The sequence below is a fragment of the Haplochromis burtoni genome, unplaced genomic scaffold (assembly GCF_018398535.1).
Source record: "Haplochromis burtoni strain Fernald_Lab_line unplaced genomic scaffold, NCSU_Asbu1 Contig_166, whole genome shotgun sequence".
Classification (NCBI taxonomy): Eukaryota; Metazoa; Chordata; class Actinopteri; order Cichliformes; family Cichlidae; genus Haplochromis; species Haplochromis burtoni.
Genome location: NW_024582527.1, coordinates 897,169 through 918,366, shown reverse-complemented (window position 1 = coordinate 918,366; position 21,198 = coordinate 897,169). Strand labels below are relative to the sequence as shown.

Sequence of the window (21,198 nt, the reverse complement as noted above, 5' to 3'; positions counted from 1 at the left end):
TCTATCTATCTATCTATCTATCTATCTATCTATCTATCTATCTATCTATCTATCTATCTATCTATCTATCTATCTATCTATCTATCTATCTATCTATCTGTGATTTTTGTTATGATTTTAGTTTTTAAAAAAAAGCCATTCTGGCATTTGTGGTCATAAAGAAACAAGATCAGCAGCCTGCATCCTATGTGCAACCTTCATTTATTCTCTTTAATTGCAGTGCTTCTCTGGCTTCTGCTTGCCCTTTTTTGGCACCTACCCGTTGATAACTGTTCAGGGACGTAGTATAAATGATTCATGTCTGTCATATGACAAATAAGCCGATCATAGTCATTTGGCATGGATGAAAAGCAGAGGGATGAACAGACAAGAGACACATGAAAGAATGGATGTCTGGGTGAGACTCGGTTCGATACTGCTCAACAAAAGGATTTCACATGAGGCTGAGGCTTCCTCAGGCATCCCGCACTCTTTGTTCATTTTGCCAAGTTAACTCACACAAGTCGACAACCTGCCGACATTGCCAGAGAAGGATGATAACAGCTGTAGTTCCAGACAGACAACCCTCTACTGTTTCCTCAAATCTGCAGGCCTCAGTGTGGTTACTCCAGCACTGGCGACACATAGAAAATACCCCCCAAAAGCCAAGAGATAATTTGTTTTTACCTTCTCTTCCATCACCTGAGGCAGGTGAGAAGACGTTCCCAATGGCACATCAATCCATGCATTTAGATTAGGTATTTAGATTCTGTCAGACATTCTGATGTGAAAATAACATTGTTTAATGGATCAATGCAGCCAGGAATTCAGGGTAAATATTCCATACATAATCTGCCAGTCAAAGGTTTGGACACACCTTCTCATTTAATGTTTTTTCTTTATTTTTAATACTTTCTACATTGTAGAGACATACTGAAGACATTATGAAGCAAGATATATGGAATTATGGAGTTAGCAATGAAAAAATTGATAAATAACTCTAAATATGTTTTATATTTTAGATTCCTCAAAGCAGCCACCCTTTGCTTTGTTGACAGTGCTGCAAACCGTTGGTCTTCTCTCAATGAGCTTCATGATCAAGTCACTTGAAATGGTTTTCACTTCACAGTTGTGCCTTGTCCAGGTTCATTTGTGGAATTTCTTGCCTTCTTAATGGGACTGGGACCCTCAGTTGTGTTGTGCAGGTCAGGTTGGTACACAGCTGACAGCCCTATTTGACAACTGTTAGAATTCCTATTATGGCAAGAACCAATCAGCTAAGTAAAGAGAAACAAGAGTCCATCATTATTTTAATAACTGAAAGTCAGCAAGTCCAGAAAACTGCTAAAACTTTGAATGTGTTCCCAAGTGCAGTTGCCAAAACCATCAAGCGCTACAATGAAAGTGGCTCACATGAGAACCGCCCCAGGAAAGGAAGACCAAGAGTCCCCTCTGCTGCTGAGGATAAATTCATCCGAGTCACCAGCCTCAGAAATCACAAGTTAACAGCGCCGCAGACTAGAGGCCAGATAAATGCCACACAGAGTTCCAGTAACAGACACATCTCTACTGTTCAGAGGAGACTGCGTGAATCAGGCCCATTGTTATAGGTACATAGCTGCTAAGAAAACCACCACATAAAGAAAAATTAGCCAACAAGCAAGAAGAGATTTGCATTTGGGAAAGAAAGCCGAAATCAAGACGATCTGCAGACCATGGATCTCACTGAGCCAACATGTGCAAATGTTTTCTATGTGCTGCATGTTAGAATCATTTCTAAGGAATCGCTCCAGCATGGACCACGAGGCCACAGCCATGATGAAAGCCCAGTTCATGAGCCTATGGGATGGCCTGGACACCTCATCAACCACCCAGGTAACACAACCAGAATGCTTTCTTATACTGTAATGCAATTGCCAGAAAACATTGCAATGCAGCAGGTAGTTCCTGTGAAATAATGTATTAAAACTGTGATTCTCAAAATTTAGGTTATGGTGATGGGAGCCACGAACAGGCCGCAGGACCTGGATCCAGCCATTCTCCGCAGGATGCCCACAACTTTTCATATCGGCTTGCCAGTAAGATGTGTGCAAATACACAAGGAGGCTTTATTCTGTCTACAGTTGTGTCCATATATTTCTGGTCACTGACAGTTTTTACCCCTCAACCATAAAAGGCTGATAGGGGATTATTGTCACCCCAACAGGGTGGACACAGTTTGTGAGTGCAATAATTTCTGAATAAGGCAATGTAGGGTTTTGAAATTCACTGACAGTTTTATCTATCCCTCATAATCACATCCATAAATATCTAATGTGACTTACTAGGAAAGTATATATAACTTAAGCTAATCATTATGTGCTATCCTAACTATCTACCTAACAAGTCTAGTTAAGTACAGCCTCAGAGTGTAACACCCATATGTCTTAGTCGAGTGATTGCTAATACAAATTATTCTATCCTATGTAATACATAATAGGCATATCATATCAGCTATTAGCTATTTATTATCTATCTATCTATCTATCTATTCAGTTATATACCAAAATAACAGTAGTGACAAGATTAAAAAGACAAATAATAATAGTGTAACCGAATAAAAGATTTAGGTATATTAACTGACATGTGAAAGTTTGACACAGTGTCTTATTAAAGGGAAGTTTTCCAGAGATGGTTAGCAGAACGACTGTAAGTTACTGTCATGGAGTGAAAGTTTGAAAATGGTAACATAAGCTGATTTCTGTCACCCGGAGACACAGATCGCAGATACAGCGCTATCACATGAGATGGATTTTCAACACTTTTTTTCTTTCCGTAAACGCAGACTTATAATGTGTTATCACCTGTCATCGGTGACAGGCTGTTGGGCCTGATTATCTCTTTCTAAAATGACATGCAGCGGCAGTGTTTGTGGAGACCTCCGGGAGAATGTCACGCCTGCACGGGAATTACAAAGGGCAACATGCAACACTTTATACAAAACACACTGAACTTGTTTGGGTATTATTTTATGTCAATTTGAATTAACGCCTGTGTCAAATGTTTGCACATATATGTGCTAAACAGGGCTCTGTACACTGTGCACACTGTAGTTTGGTGGGATACGTCTTTATTGTTGAGGTGCTGAATACTTTTCTGTGCTTCAGTACTGCTGTCATACTGACTTGACGACTAATTTAACAATGACATAAAACCTGACAGTCATAAACTTAACTTCACTTTTATTTATTATATATTCCTCTTCTTCCTTTGCCTCTGACATTTGTGATATTTTCACCTGAACATCCTGAGAAGGAATAAAGGCTACAGTTCAGGAAGAGAAGTTCAGACTGATTTATCATAGTGAACTGAAATCCAGTTTAAAGGGGGTGGGGGGTTGATTAGCAAATGTTCCCAGAAAACCTCACCACTTCAACAAGATGACATCCTCACAGGAGAAGCTGGACCTGCTGGGTCCATAATCTCCACGTGACATAAAGTGGTGTGAACGCAGGAGATGAAATTGAAATGAGCACCTCAAATTCCTCAGGAAAACTCTAATAAGAAACACCCCAGGGAAGTTAGATAGTGGGGGCTGGTGTCTGCGTACGTGTGCAAACGGTGGCAGCCCTTATGTGGGCTTCGAAAAAGCACAGAAGTGGCAAAGCTACTCTGACAAGGAGGACGTTTAAGTTCAGAGCATGTGAGACTTGTCCCGTCGAGTGAAAACAATTGGCCAGCCCCAGCTCCAATTCATCAAAGTGACAGCACTTGGCCACGTGGAAATGAATGAATAAATAAAGGAGAATGCATTCAGTGTGCAGATAAAGAGTAGCCTGCTGGGTAGACACTGCCAGAGAGGACTGTCAGTATATATACCATTCAGCCCTTGTTGGCAAAATGACATCCTCCAAGAATGAAACACTTGCATGAGGTTTCCTGCTCCCTGCTACACATGACATGCAAATGATTTGTGACAGTGGGAATAAAATTTAATCTCTACAATTCCCGTTTTGCTGTTCTTTCGCTGATACCGTAACCCCTGCAGCATGGCTGCTGCTTGTTGTCATGTGGAGTAGTTGACCTCGGAAACTCAAGCATCAGCATCCTCTCCTTGACTTTGACTATTAAAAAAAAGGGGTTACCTCACCCTATGTCTCCTGCTCTTGAGCTATGACCTGCCACATATCCATTATTGATTATCACTTTCTGTTACTGCAGAGTTTCCACGGTTACCTATAGGCTTCTGTGATGCAATATGAAGCTCCCTTTGTGTGCAAGTCAAAAGAAATAGGAGTGTCTTTGAAGGGGGAGTAGAAACACAGGGTTCTCCTCACAGGATTCCTTGTCTCTTCCATCTTCAGGGTAAAAAAAAAGTTCTGGAAATAAGTAAAAAAACCAATCATATAGTGTTAGCATACTGCAGCATTTCAGGAAATATGCGTAATTTTTCTTGTTTATGGTTAGATAAGAAAATAGTTTTCATAGCTTTAGGCTAAATCTCAAAGTATAGGCAGCAGACTCTCAGCACATGTGCCAGCATTACTTAGGACGTTCTGCTCAGTACGCTGCGTTCAGGTGTGTGGCCGCTGTAGCGTACTGATGCCAGGATGCATCACGGTATCAATCTTCTCTGCTAACACTTTCCCATTTTCCCCATATTGCCAAACTATCCCCTTGTATAAGTATGAATGAAAACTCCATTTTGCAACAGAGGCCTGAGAACGTTTCTTCTGTGTCATTTGTCACTCAAAGCCACTTTAAATGCATCACTCAGTTCGAACTTTTTATGGGATTTCTTGGATCAATCCATCATCGCTCGAACAAAACAGATTTGAACAGCACAAGCAACTTTTTCCCCTCCTCCCCCCACCCTTGTGCGGACAAAAAGGCTCTTATTTTCACAATGAGCTGGGCTCCCTCAGCTGTGGCATATCATTCTGAGTGACACCTTCATCATAAATTACATACAGGCAGCACGATGGCACCCAACTTTACCCTGGGGTAAGCAGTGGGTGGTGCGCGAGTTGTGGGGGGAGTCTTGTGTTGCTTGGCTGCACAGGGAACAATATTGATTAACACTCATGTTTCTTTTGAATCAATCTCCATCACCTATCGGCCATCTTCTCCATTATATTTCATCTGGGGGAAGACGGATGGTGGAGATGGGTGGATGTGTGCAGGGAGCCTATCTGTTGCACTGCAGAGATTCCATCAGCAGATTTAGTGTTGTCTCCATCACCACCAGAATTGCCTAATGGAAGGCGGGCACATCACTGTCACTACCTGCATCCCCCCCCCACACACACACTTCCATCTTCCCCATTCTCACCCCCCCCCCTTAACCTCCACCCTTGGGGATCCAGAGGCAACATTTACTTTGGCTGATTAAAACTCCTGCCACATAGGACCTGGAGGCACAGCGAGACGCCCTCCCTGACAGGTGGATGTGTGGTTTTTGTCTCTAAATGTACCCAAAAACAATACATGTGTTACTCTCTGCATGTATATTTGAAGTGAAGGAATAATTTCTAGCTTGCTGTTGCTGTCTCCGTGAAGCACAAATAAAGTGGCTGGTGTGGATGCTTCGCCATTCATTTTTTAGTTGATGCATCAATTCTTACCCCAGGCAGATCCGAAATAATGGAACATTTTTCACGTCAATCAAAGTCCAAAGATAATGAATATCCTTCCATATTTCTTTATTTATTATTTGACACGATATTAAATCAGAAGCCATATTTTGTACCCCCCACCGTCCGACCCCCGCTAACCCCCACCCGAGACCACCGCCACATGGCATATTTATCCTCAAAAACAATCTAAGTTTTGATTGTTCCCCGATAAGCCCTGAGCTGCTGGATGGAGCCTCTGCATGGAGCGGATCTCACTCAGCTGGTGTCAGCCAGATTTATTTTTCCTCCCAGCACTGGAGCTTGGTTGGCGCTCAGCTCAGCCCAAACCCCCTGGCACTCTAACCAATCTATCAAGTCCATCAGTGTTTCATGTAGCCTAGGGGACACTGGCTGGCAGCCCAAATGAGCTCACTCTTCCTCTTCCTGCTCTTGCCATTGCCTGCTCTCCCTGCTAAACATATCTGAGCTGTAGATGCCTGCTTAACTGCTGGCTGTCTGGATTTTACTCCTTGGCTTGGTTGTGACAGCACCGAGTAAAGTTTACCAACCGCAACACTGCCCTCTTTTAAAAATAGAATGGAAATAGGTAAGGCTCCCTTTCTTGGTGATTACACCTAGTGCATGCACAGTTGTGGATATTGGTCGCATATTAAATCTTTTTGTCTCAATGTGTCCATGTTGCCCTTTTAAGAGAAAATAAGGCCAATGAGAGAGAAATGCAAATGACTGAAATTGTTTTTATAAAAAAATTTTAAACTCTGTTTTGCTTCTTAACAAATTCTGGTGGCTGTTGAACTGCTATATATTTTTGCTACAGTGTAAGCTCACCAGCTAGCTGCTAACCCTGCCCTGAGGTGCAAAACACAACAGCATTTCACAAAACACAACAGTTCACTCCAATGTGATGTCGCTACCAGCCACTCATCAACAATAGCTCTTTCAAATTATTCCCCACTCTCCTGGTATTTTTGAGGCTGCACTATTGTGGAAAATTAAATTGTAGGATTGACTCTAAAAAAATAAATAAAACCCAAAACAATAAGCATGGTGCACTCCACTTCACTGAGAAATATTCTGTGTTGTGTACTAAAATAACCTTGTAGCTAGAATTGCTTTCAAAAGGCATCCAGCAAGGCGTCATGTGCATTTGGCTTTGTTGAGGAATATGGGCCGATGTGAACACATTGACTTGCCAGCTGAAAATTGTGTGTCGTAACTTTTTGTGTGGCTGTGAATTACCTGGAGTCTAAATGTATTATTTAGCAAAACCAAGTTGTTTATTGTTACTTCTTGTGCGTCATCTGTGTATCCATATTAGGATCGCAGGGGTCTATCCCAACTGCCATATGGCAAGAGGCAGAGTACCCTGCTAACACAGAGATAGACAAGCATTTACACTCATAAGAAATGGCCAAGAATCACCACTTAACCTAACCACATATCTTTGGACACGTGCATGGGGATGCAATGGGATGCACGTTGCTATTTACTACATGTACCTCTTCTTCTACATGTATCTCTTCTTCAAAAAACCAGTAATATAGTAACTGCTCGCTGCTTTCTAAAGGCATATTTAAAATGTGCAGGTTTCTCGCATATAGTGTATGACATAACATCCATTTATGAAGCAAATTACACAGAGAATGATTTTTGTTCTGAAGACTGAATAAAGTCTTGATAATCTATCTTCGCTCAAGTCTTCATGCCTGGATGACAGATGCGGAAAACGGTTAACTGACTGAAGTTGGGCCAGACTGTGTGCCTCATTTTAGACTGTAGAAAATTAAATCGCAGGAGAATACGCAGATATGAGAGCACGATGATCATCAGGCAAAAAAGAGCAGTGGCCATTAAGCTGCCTGCTGCCTCTGGGAAACACAGTATTTTTGACAATTTTCCCCCAGATGAAATTGTCACAGCCAGGCTCAAGGCGGGTAGATGAGGTACGTCTGATCACGCTGACCTTGTTCGCAATATTTTTCACCTCAACCTCCGAGGACTCCGAGCACAGACAGGAAGTTTTCAGTTTTTGTTCGGTCGGTTGTCTGGACACAATTGTTTTATTTTTGTTTCTGTAGGACTCACGTAGGTTGGACATTTACAGGCAGTGCTTTAAAGCAGTGGTATCCAGTATTAGCTCATCATACCATCCCTGGGCAACAAGAGAACTAATAACTTACAGCCGTACAACTATATACACACATCAACAGAGTCGTGGGCTAAACAGTCTTCTACATTAAACAAGAACATCAATCTGCTTTTGGTCCGTTGCTACTTGCTGCTCCAGGTTCCTGGATGAGAGGTGAGACATCCTTCAAAATACTTTTTTAAAGCTCTTAAGATTTAGCTCTGTAAACCAGTTATCAATTACTTTGCATTGGAAAAGTGTGTTATTAAGTTCCAGGTGGAGCATGATCTCTCTATCTATATGAAGGACATCGAAAGAAACGTGTGCTTTTTTTTAAAGGATTGGAGTAGGGACCTTTGGTCAGCCTCCACGTTCAAGAGAACACATTTACACAGACTGTGATTATACTCTCAGAAGGTCATCACAGTGAAAAGTACTTCTAATCGTAGTTTAAAATCAGTGAGAAGTGGATTAGGACAATTTTAAGAGGTCCTGGCTCTCTCCATCATGCTCTTGTTGCTAAGTGACGGGGTTGCTGTGGAGTTTGTGAAGGAATGGTGACCTCTCATACTGTCATGCCATCAATATGTTTATGTTCTGTGACTCTCTAAAGATATTTAAGATACGGCTCAGAATTAAGATGTAACAATCACACTGATTTGTGTCAAATGATCTATATCGTAATTTTCAATTCATTTTAAGATTTCAAGTTTTCTGTTATCTGTGTAACAAGAATAATGCAGTTTATTCATTTTCATAGTCACTGGAAGTGCATGAACTTCAGATATATGACTTCACACTTTGATGTAGCAGAAATAAGAAAACCGCACAACAACAGTGTCCTCAGCTATCTCACACATCAAAATATTGTAATACAAATAATTAATTAGTCATAAATTCTGTATAAATTAAAAACAGTGTGAGACTGGATTATAAAGTGAGTGCAAAATGCTCCCTTTGCCCGACTACTGTATTGTTTACATCCCCACAAAGTTATAAAGTTATGAAGAGATACGAAGACTTCACGAAACTGTAGTGGTAGATGCAGTGGTAATAAATGACAGTAGAAACACAGTTTGATTTGATGACATACTCACAAGGTGAAATCAATGTCATCTACACTGTTGTGAATGTTAACAAAATAAACTGAACGAAGAGGCCAGTGGAATAAATTTGCACCCAAAAAGATGTGAATAAGCATCAACATTTCCAAACCAAAACTGGTAATGCATTTTATAAACCTTATTTCACTTTCAGTAATGTGTTAGAGCAGGAACTTGCATTGACATTCTTTATTAAATTCTAAGTTAAATCAAAAAACGGGCCCAGACCTGTCCAACATCAGTGAGGTTTTGAACTAAAGTGCTTCCAGGGCTGTTTTACAGAGGGATTGTGGATCAGATTTACACTACATCCCAAAAGTCTTGAGCCACCCCTCATTCTTTAGATTTTGCTTCCAATGAGCCCAACTTTCTTGCAATTTTCTTAAAATGGTCTTGAGTAATCATTCTCCAGGCTTCCTGAATGTTTTTCAAAGTATTTCTTTGGATGTTGGCTTCTTGAACATGTTCAGAGGAATATTTGATAGTGACCTATGATTTTGGCATAACAAAGGCATATAGCTCAAGACCTACTAACAACTTAACAAAGAACAGGCACTTTGTTACTAAGGGCCAACTGCAAAAACACACTGCTTGTTCTCATTTCTTTAGCAATGAGAAATGCAAAAGATAACACATTTGACAGGCATCACTTGGTATTCCTGCACCAACAAGGCGATTCCCAAAGTGCTATTAGGTGGAAATTTAACATATCTTGGCATGTGTGTGTGCAGTGTAACCTTAACAATTCTGTGTGCACATTTTGAAAACCTGATGGAGTCCTGAAATCACGCTTTAAACAAAAAAGTTTAATGAGGTAAGTCTGGACAAAACTTCAGCAAGTCAGTGCGCCAATATCTCACATTGTTACACACAGCAAACTAGATAGTGTACGAGTGCTTCCTGTCTTCCTTTCCTTTTTTAGCCTTTGTACGTAGATAGCTAGTTGTTTACCCATTTTTTCTATATGCTATGCTAACTCTCCGCTGGCATATTTAGCCCCACAGACATGAGAGCAGTTTCAACTTTCACATTAAGAAAACTAATGTGTGCATTTTGCAAAATGTTTATCTAATCCTATAATGTTTCCGGCATCCCACAATAAGGTGCGAACAATCACACTCTTTTATCGTTACAAAAACGCTAATGGGCCAACACATCATTAAATTCACATCATCATGAAATATATTAAAACTCCATAAGTAAGAAGCTAAATGGTTCACACTCAGGGTTATTTTTTGATAATGCCCAACTGCCCCCATGGCTGAAATTAAACAAAAACATTAATCTCTCATAAATAGTGAGGGAAAGCCGAGCTCATGCCTCAAGGCCTCGGGCATGCAGATGAAAAGCAGGACTACAGTAAACTAAAGGAGTACTCACAAATAAAAGTAGGAGGCAGAATTCATAATTCTGCATTACAGTTAATCAAACAGCATAGAAGCAGTTTATGGATTATGGAAAAAAATCACAGTATTTCTAGCAATAAGAAAAAGACAATTAGCACAGCACAGCCTTCATAAATTAAGTGAGCTATAAATATGCATATGTCCCCAGGTAAAGTGTAAAATTAAACCTTAGATGCTTTGAAAAGTAAACTTGCATTAACTATTAACTATTGTTACTTGTTGCTGTTCATTGCGTGTGTGTGTGGGGGGGGGGCATGATGTTATGGTCCTGAATCACTGCCATGTATTTAATTCTGTTAATGTTTCTTTGCTGATTGCACTTGAAATGCATACAGTGGAAGCAAAAATGCAAAGATTAATGGTCATCAGTTGTGGCATATAGGCATACAGCATTCCTCCCCCTCCTCCCATTAGTCAACACCTATAGCATGGTTACCTGATCCGGTCCTATCAAAAGGTAAAGTTTTAAGCCTAAAACAAAACAAACCCTTTTTTACTCTGCATCAGTTTTGGTACGATTTGTAAACAGACAGCAGTTCTGCAGATGAAGAACAGCAGGGAGCGGAGCAGGCCGACGCTCTGATAAAAAAAAGCATCAAACCAGCTCTGAATTGAAGTGACATGTGTTAGATCCACGTAACCATACGCACAACTAATCATGTGATCCCAGGTTCAACCAAATCTGCTGAAAGAATCAAAATTTTGGATCAGGAAAGACTGAGATAGGCCGTATTGGCAAGTGTGCCCGCCACTATACCACAGGCTTGCTCATATAAACAAAGTCTGAGGATGAGCTTGGTTTAATGGATCAGAGAGCTGAGATGGGATGCTAGCTTAAAATGGCACAAACATTCCTCCCCTCAGGCAGTTATTTTCCAAACAGCGGCACGCTGCTCTCTCTTCCCTTTTAAGTGGTAGACGTTCTCTCTATCCATCAAGGGCATACTTTTAGAGCCAAACATCTCTGAGACAGTCACACAGCCAGTCAAAAGTGGATTTCCTTCATCTGGTGTATATATATATATATATATATATATTAGGGGTGCAACAATACTCGTATGGATATATGTATCGTCATGTGAAGCATGACCCTGAAGGTAAGCGCATCATGGACAAAAGTAAAACAGTATGTCGGATGTGCCACGCAATGCTCAATTGGTGGGAAATACTGCGTTAGCGCAGTTAGCTTGTTAACGTGTTGACACCGTCCAGCCCCACGCACGGGCGATCCGCGGTACCTCGCAGATTTGCCGTGTTGTGGCGTTAATGTGATTTTAATGAGATTAACGCTGACAGCACTAGTGGGAACACAACGAATATGACTGCACATTTACTCCGACATCATCCTAGTGCAAAGACAAGTGGAAGCAGAAAAAAACAACAAGCACGCATGCTACAAACTTTAGCCGACTCATTTAGACAGCCGTTAGCACATGATTCTCCTTATGGGGACCTGATGTGTTTAATATGCTGCTGAGAATATAGCTCAGAAGAAGCGGATAGTATAGCTTTTATTTTGGAAAGAGCCATTTCTCTGTAATAAACTCTTTTCCAAAGATGAGTGATTCCTCAATCAGATAGATTTATTTATTTTATTACTTTGTTGTTTCAGCAACATTAAATTTAAAAACTGTACTTTTGAGTTAAAATATATATTTATAATTTTAATAAATGACAAATTAAAAAGGCATGAACATTTTTTTGTATCGAAAAAATATCGAACCGTGACACCAAAGTATCGAACCGTGAATTTTGTGTATCGTTGCATCCCTAATATATATATATTTTATATACTGTAAAGATATTTAGCACAAGAAGCAGAGCTTCAGTACAATGGAAACAGGGTGCAGAACACTCAATATTCTCACTGTGTTTGTGTTTTTCTTTCATAATGTTCAGCTGTGCAGAGATGTAAACCACGATGTTCATTTTAGAGAGAGCAAACAAACTGTGGATGCTGTAACAGTTAACCACAGTAATCACGAAACTCCACTGCACAAATTATATTGCAGGCTTTTGCTTCCTCTATTCAGTGCAAACTAAGATCCCTGCTTTCTGCAGTAAAGCACCACTTCTCTCTCTTTCCTTCAGTTAATCCCAAGCATGAATCTGAGTATGACTATCAGCAATTATATCAAGTAAAGCTGATATACAAAGACAAAATGTTTAATCTTTGTGAATGAGAAAGTTCAGTCAGAAATAAATACAGCATTGAAAATTGGCTTAGGAAACACTGGGCATGGCTTTTAAGCTTTTGTGTCCTTTCCCCCAGTTCTCACTGTGTACTGCACATTAAAAAAGAGATATTTTCTCAATATTAATTCCTGAAGGGAACACCGAAGCTTGCCCAGAATTAATGTTGTATTTAACTTGCATAATAAAGAAAGCCCTCATTACAGCTATACATAGTGGATAATTGATGATCAGATGTCCTTTTCCCCCAAGAAGCAGATCTACGTACGGTCAGTGTTCAAAAGATATGAAACAAACCAGAAGCTTTCTTGAAGCTTTATGTCTGGGTTTCATTCATCATTCATTTCATTCTTTTTTTTGTATGAATTCTTTATTTCTCTCCCAAATTGCCATCCCATTGTTTTACCAAATGTTCTTGTGAATGATGTTACTCTCTTTACCAACAGCAAAGCAAAACATTTACCATCAATATTTTATTTGGGTGAAAGTATTTCCTGTTCTCAGTATCAGCCGTAGCTGCACTAAGACACGTCAGTGTCTGTCCACTTTATATTTTTAGAATTTATTTCCACGGCCCTTTCAAATAACTTTAGAAGTGTGCCGCAGTGGCTTTTAATATTTCATAGCAAATCTAATCAATCACTGACAGTACGCACAAGTCATCCCTAGTTTATTCTATTTTGCTTCCAGATTTTCCAGGCTTTGTTTTTTCTTTTTCTTTGGACATTGGCTGCTTTTTCACTCACTTTAGAGTGACTGACCACTTTCTGAGGATTGTTAAGCCACTTAACACTGAGCTGTGAATCAAACACAAAATGCTCAAAAAGATGACAGTTTGATAGCAAACAAACAGTATCTGAAGTTAAGCCCTTAAGAAACAGAGAAAAATCCAACAAAGACCTGATACAGGACTGGAGAGATAAATGTGGCCTTTAGCAGATGGAGTTCATCCATCTGCTTCAGAAAAAGTCTTTGTGGAACGGTGGCTTAAAATAAAATATTTGTAAGAAAGGAAACCAGGGATCAAAGGCTGAGGTAAGCCAGACTACACAAAAATGGTCTGAATATCAGTGGAACAAGGTGCTATGAAGTGATGAATCCAAATTTTACATTTTTAGTTCATATTGCTGTCAGTGTGGTCAAGACAGACATACAAGAGTGAGTCTACAGCTATCTGTAAAGCAGTGGAGGCTCCGCCAGGCACTGCTGTCAAAATGGATGAAATTATGAATGTTGAACAGCACCATCAGATTTTAATCCATCATTCAACATAATCTAGAAGGAGTGGATTGTTGTGTTTTTTTTAGCATAACAGTGATCCCAAACACACTGCCAGTGCAGTTAAAGCATACCTGGATAGGAAAACACACAGTGGGACACTACCAGTCATGGAGTGCCTCCCCAAAGCCCCAACCAGTACTGAAGCAGTGGGATCATCTTGACAGTGAAAAGAACAAAAGGCAGAAACATCCAAAGAAGAGCTTTGAATGTCCTCGAAGAAGCCTGGAGAACTATTCCCGAAGACTACGTAAAGAAATGAGAAGAAAGCTTGTCTATGACAGTTCTCACTGTATTGAATAATAAAAGCTTATTCGATTTATACAGACTTTATTCTGTATTTCCATATATGTTTGCACAGGATTTCTATTTCTCAACACACTGTAAAGAAATGAGGGGTGACTCAGACTGCTGCAGCGCCGTATGTTTTATCCACACCAGTAGTGTTTATTTAAATTGGTTTCAATCAGCAGTCATCTCTGAATAACACAATCAGCACTGATAGACAAAGAGAAATCAACACACTGGCACACTGGAGACGTGCATCAGTATCTTCTGTATAATTACGACTTAACAAATTATACTCAGTTACAACATGAATTTACAGAATTGGACAGTTCCAGTAAAAAACTGTTTTGTTTGCCAGCTTCACAAAACAAACTCTGATGATCTCATCCTGTCTCTGCATTAATTAAACAGTAAGTGGACTCTTTTCATCTTCTGGCACTGAAAATTCTTTTTTCATGCCAACTGTATTTGACCTTTGACACCGGGAAGCAAAGACAGGACAAACTCGGTGGTGCACTTAATGACTGCTCTGCTTGCCGTACTGCCAACACCTCTTTCTTTTTCTATTTTATGGCTCCTTTCATCATCATCGAAGGACTGCTTTGCTTTCACTATTTAACTGATGCACATTGCTGACTGATTGCTGACTGCCCTTTACCAGCAGGATCTAGAAGTAATTCTTCTAGCCACGAAACATGACTTCACCATTACTAGAAATATCAGGTGGTCACCAAAGTCATGCAGACTCATAAATGACAATTTGTGGCAGATTACATTATTATCTAATGGTTGAGTAGGTATTTCAGAATAACATTGCTGGCTCAGAAGATAGATTTTATCCTGTTTTAATGCGTATTAAAAAAGTGGAACAATGCTTTAAACTAACCTTGTTTAAATAAAGGTGCTCTGCAAGTTTTAACTGCCAAAAAATAACCTTTTGTTTTGCATCCAAAAAGCATTTAATTACAAGATATGGTTTTATTGATATTGTTATTCCCAACTAGCTGTGGCAAATACTGTATGACACACTGTAATAAAATGAAAAATCGCTTTCTATTGAAACAGCTGTATAAGAAACAACAAAACAGAGCGCCGGTGCTTTGGTCTTGTCTGGATTTATTAGAATGAATTGGGGCCACTTGGGAAGCGCAGTGAAATGCTCTCATTCCTCCCTGACGGTGCGTACAGTCTTTGCAATAGTGTTTGTTGGTATTCTGAGATCTGTAAAATGTTGGGCTGGTGTTAGAAGGAAAACACCAGGCTCGTTTCTGAGAGCAGCGGCTGATGCTCAGTCCCTTGGGCTCCTCAACACTGCTGCTGCCAAACCCCGTGGGCCCTTGCTTCGTCTTCTAGAGCCTACAGATCAAACACTCAAGCGCAGGACTGTCAAAACCCATCTTGTCAGGGAGAGAAGAGCACGCTGAGTGGCTGTGATACAGTTTCCTGGTGAAAAAGGAAGACCAAAAATGACTTTGCTTTGACTTTTTGGACCAATGTGTTCAGTCAGCAGCTTCTTGTGACTTACTTACATCTCAGCATGTTTAAAAATGCGTCCTACTTACTGACCATACCCTTGCTGAAGAACGCTGAATCCTTTAGGAGGCTTGTTACGAAACAACTTATTTTATATCTCCGCGTGCCTCCGGCGGTTGGAAAAGCGAGTTCTGTATATGTTTTCTCGAAATCAAAGAGCAAAAACAAAAAATATGGAGACAAAGCAGGAAAGCAGCATATAGTAAGTAATACAGGGGGAAATAAACAGAAAACGTGGCCCTGGGCACTGAGCTGTATCTCGGAAAGATTAATGAGTGTTCCTGTGGAGCCTACATTTAAATAGCATTGCTTTAAATATGATGTTGATGGGGTATAATTAATTACCAGCACGCAAACCGTTGTTTTCATTGACATTACTGTACATGCATAGAAAGTTACAGCTCCCACTAATGAAAATCACAACCTTTCTAAAAGATGTCTTCATTGGTGATAAGCCAGCAGGTCAAGAGAGCATAATTTGGCATCCACAGAACTGCTGGCTCACTTACTCTCTTCTCAAACTAGAACATGGAAAATAGGACTTGTGGTCCCATTTCCAAAAGGCAGAACAGCACCTAGAGGGAGAAAATACACTCAAGAAGGCAACAAGGACAGTACTGCAGCTATTTAAGTCAGGGGGACTTATGGAACAGCACTGTTTCTGTAGAGTAACCTGAATAAATTATGGAGTGCCTCACACAAGAGATAGAGCTTCGCTAAGAGAGTGTATAGAGCGCACTTGTTTCACCTCGTCATCAATCAAGCATGGAAAGCAATCTAAATCTGTCGATACAGGATGGTGAATAACAATGAGAACTCCTTTGTGAATGGAAAGAGAAAGCGTACGTAGGCATGCAGCCAAGATATAGGCACACATCGAGACAGAGCCGGATTTCAGCTGCTTGACATCAGCTGCTCGAGTCTTTCAAGATTCAGACTTGGCACGGTTTGTAGTAAAAACCGTATATAGATGTAAACAGCAAAAGTTTTCAAAGACTGCTCACATGTCGTCTTTCCTTAAACTCCTGGCATGTTATCAATATCCGTTTAGCACTAAGCACAATCCTGAAGGACATTACAGTCACTGTCATAAAATCGTGTCACCTTTGTTTTCATGACACACTTGCCCCACAGTGTGCTTTTCATTCACGACAAATAAAAAACAGCAAAATACAGAAGTAAAAGCAACGAGGATGTTTTAAAATGTCTTGCTTCGAGGGTTATTTGGCCCGTTACAGATGGAGGAAAAATGTTGTTTCTTTTTATGTTTCTGACATATGTGGTTGAGACCACAAATATTTCAGTATCTTTTAGCTGTATCAAAATGCTTTCTGCAAGTACTGGAGATGTCACAGAATTTCACGTAGTAGACACTCCAGTTACTGTTCACCATCACAACCAGTCACTTCTTTTACACACGTGTAAGCTTCAGCGATGACCTTTAAGTCTATTGTAGTTATCCTTTGAAAACGAGAGCTATGTCGTTGTCACAACTTTTGAATCATAATGACAACCAAAACACCAGCATCTACTGATATGCACAGTTCTCAGTGTTTGTCAAAGAAGAGCAAGTCGTCATTTGAGAAGTACATGGCAGTAATGGCTTCACATGTGATGTTTAAATGTGTCACAGAAACCATCTGCAAGCAAACTTTGCCAAAAAGTAGCAAATGAAAGAAAATAGTATATTACCTTGTCCTACAAATTCTCTAAAAATGATAAGGACACCACATATTTAATTGAAATAGCATCACATAACACATGAAAAAAGGTGGGTTACACATAATATATGAATTACAATAGAGCACAAAAATTCATAGTTCTTCTTTTAAATCTTAAGGGTTTCATTTTGTAGTGCATGCTTCCCGGTTTCCATTTCATCATTTTTTAGGGGGACGTAACATTTTGATACATTAAAAAATGCATAATGAACAGCAGCATTAACACATCTAGGGACGGGAGAGCTTTCATCTCTGTTCTTTGTTTTGGTTTCATGGTCAGAGATCCTGATTTCTAAATCTCATTTAGTTTTACCACAAATTACAAAACATTCTTTTATAAATTTGGATTTTCTTTCCAGTATGGTGATACAAAAGTATATCGCTTTATTCATAGCACTGCAAACATTTCCTGGAGAAATCCCACCTGGAATAACAGATGAAATATCTTGAGGAGGTTTATAGTAATCAGTCCTGCCCATGTCTGATTATTTATTAGCAAATATAGGTCTATTATGTAGTGGAAATTAAAAACATGTTAACGGATCACTGCTTAAATGTGCCAATGTGTAATTTATTTAGCTTTCCTTTTTTAGATATGGGGGAAAATATTGTGGCAAAAACATCATTTTTAAGAACCTGTAGATGTTGACTTCTGAATCAATCAAGATTCAAGATTCAAAGTGTTTATTGTCATTTCTTTGTGCAATGAAATTCTTTCTTTGCTGTCCACCCACAGATGCCGATTAATATATACAATAGAAATAGAACATATAAATACAAATAGTACAAATAAATAGCTGAAGACAGAAAAGGAGACAAAACATGGAGATTTGAAACAGATGTGTGCAAAAGAGCTATAGCTCAATATGCTGGCTTAATATGTAAGATGACCAGACGTGGAAAAAAAAAATTATTATTACTGTTCAAAATGGGTCAGCTGTTCAGGTGTCCGACAGCAGTGGGGAAGAAGTAGTTAGTGAGTCTGGATGTTCTGGATTTCACACTCCTAAACCTTCGTCTCGAGGGCAGAAGTGTGAACAGTTGGGGGTCTTTGAGGATGGAGGCAGCTCTCCTCTGTACTCTGCGATGGTAGATGCTCTGCAGAGAGGGCAGCGGGGTCCTGGTGATCTTCTCCGCAGTTGTTATCACTCTCTGCAGGCGTTTGCTGTCCATAGCAGTAGTGCTGCCGTACCATGCAGTGATGCAGCTAGTCAGGGTCTCCACAATGCAGCTGTAGATCCTGCTGAGGATCTTGGCCGACATACCAAATTTCCTCAGCCTCCTCAGGAAATACAGCCGCTGCTGAGCCTTCTTGACCAGCTGTGTGGTGTTCAGTGTCCAGGTGAGGTCCTCAGAGATGTAGACGCCCAGGTACCTAAAGCTGCTCACCCTCTCCACTTCAAGGCCCATAGACAGCGGTGGGTGAGGCCTCCTCTTCTTCCTCGTGTCCACTATCATCTCCTTTGTTTTTCAGTGTTGAGGGTGAGGTTGTTGTCCTCACACCATGACACCAGAGCGGCCACCTCTCCTCCTATAAGCCGCTTCGTCCCCTCCAGTGATGCGACCGATCACTGCAGTGTCATCTGTGAACTTCAAAATGATGTTGTCTTTGTTGGAGGCGACACAGTCATGGGTTTACAGGGTGTAGAGGGTGGGGCTGAGGACGCAAACTTGTGGGACAGCAGTGTTTGTAATAATGCTGACTGAAGTCCTGTTGCCGATCCTGACAGAGGCCTGCCAGTCAAAAAGTCCTGTAGCCAGTCACATAGGGAGGGTGCAGGTTGAGTGTAGACAGCTTGTGAGTGAGTTTGTGTGGGATGACAGTATTGAAAGCAGAGCTGTAATCAACAAAAAGTACTCTGATGTATGAGTCTTTGTTTTCCAGGTGGGAGAGTGAATAGTGAAGGGCAGCAGCGATGGTGTCTGACGTGGACCTGTTGGGCCGGTAGGCATACTGCAGGGGGTCCAGAGTGTCTGTAATGTTGCTCTGGATGTAGGCCAGTACCACTCTCTCAAAACACTTCGCAATGATTGGAGTGAGTGCAACTGGTCTATAGTCGTTCAGGCAGGTGGCTGGGCTTTTCTTGGGGAGAGGGATGATGGTTGTGGTCTTGAAGCATGTGCGGACAGTGTTCTGGCTGAGGGAGAGGTTGAAGATGGAGGTAAGAACCTCTGCCAGCTCATTGGCACATGCTTTAAGAGCCCGTCCCGGGATGTTGTCTGGTCCTGCTGCCTTGCGGGGGTTGATCCTCCTCAGGGCTTTGTGCACCTGGTCTATTGTGACCGCTGGCGGGGGTGGGGGTGTGTGTGGTCTGGGGGGTCTGGAGGGTCTGGGAGGTAACCTTTCATCAGAAACCTTTATGGAACAATCAGCTTCTCAGTAAGAAAAATAAAATACAATTAACCTTGCTTCATTTTACTTCAGATTTGGTTTTGCATTTACATTTTCTGGCTATTATCAGGTGCAAAATTTCATTTCATTTTTTTTCCTGTAGTCACTTATGGTACATTCAGTGACAACTAATTTGTGAGTGCCCTCTAGGTCTCCAGGTTTTATACAGTGTGATTAAAGTAAAAAGACTATTTCCAGTGAAGACACCATGTGAGTTATCAGTGACACATTCCATGTCTTCATCTTCATATTAATATGATTTTTTTCCACCAATGCTTTCAAACTTTTCAGAGCCAGCACTGTGGAAGCTTGATCACTTAGGTGCTGCTACAGTGTCATATAGTACCACTGGCAGGAGCAGTCAGTGCTTACCGCGTTGCACTGAGAGTGCTGGGAATTTGTCATTCTAACCAATTCAATATCTATCCAATTTTAAAACCTTTATTACATCCTGCTTATTTATATCTAATCTCTCCTGGTCGTGCAGTAACTTAATTTTAATACACTGTTAACAATCAAAATGGAAATATGAGCACGTTTGCTGGTAGTACAAGAATAAGCTGGAAACCTTATCATTCTGACGTCCACTGCTTTGTTAAATTATCTTTACTGGCTGCAGTAATGTTGAAATGCCCAATGACATTACTGTCTGCTGTGTTTGCAGGAGCAACAGTGAACACTTCCTCATCCAAACACTGACACTGCGTGTCTTCTCATGTACAAAACATGCAAGACCATGAAGACAATGATGCTTTTCAGTGGTAACTTTCACACAATGTTCTTGTGGTATAGAGGGTTTTTTTTTCTTTTAGGCCTGTCACTTCTTCTTTGTCCTCCTGTTCTTCAAAATTTTTAAGGACACACTGCTCACCATGGCAAGATGTGCCAAGTTTTTGATTAAAAGCTCTTTGAAAATCACCTTGTTGATGCAAACAAAACAAAACAACAACAGTTTTATGCCTGTCAAACTGTGTTGTCTTTGGCATTTTTTGTTGATTCAGGATAAGAAATTGAAAAGATTTGTTTTTGCAACAGGGTGCTACTAGCAAAGTGTCTAAAAGACGCAATTTAAAAATGGATTCTTTGCTAAGTTTTCTGTTACGTAGACATAGAACAATGGTCCATCCTTTGAATTAGATGCCCGTTTAAGCTTGAATGATTCATAGGTCTGTGGTAAGTGGCTTAACACAGAAAAACGCTCCTGTGAAAACGGTCAGGTACAGAGACGGGACTGAAAATGAGTGAAAAACAAGTCGATGTAAAAGGAAAAACATTGGAAGAACGTTGGAAAGGCTGAATGGAGAACTATTGCTCAAGATCACCTTAAAAATACAAGAAAGTCTGGCTGCTTGGATGTAAAGTATAACGAAATGAGACCTTTCGACAAGAATGTACAGACTGAAATAACCTGTTCGTGTTTGTTGAGCGTTACAATGAGTGGTCAGTATGTTCAATTTGCAATTGAACATAGTGACTGTAGTCTGTGAGTATCTGCGATTCTGGCATTGCTGATGCATTTCTGCCATCTGTGTGTGTGTGTGTGCATGACTAACTTTGAGAAA

At 40.4% G+C, this 21,198-nt stretch overlaps 1 long non-coding RNA gene across 1 annotated transcript; it reads left to right on the top strand.

Moving 5' to 3' along the window:
• The first annotated feature begins 1,727 nt into the window (after nt 1-1,727).
• Nucleotides 1,728-2,057, top strand: LOC121815255. The gene is made up of 2 exons (XR_006054944.1): nt 1,728-1,854; nt 1,968-2,057. It is a non-coding gene; the product is annotated as an uncharacterized LOC121815255 (long non-coding RNA).
• The last annotated feature ends 19,141 nt before the right edge of the window (nt 2,058-21,198 follow it).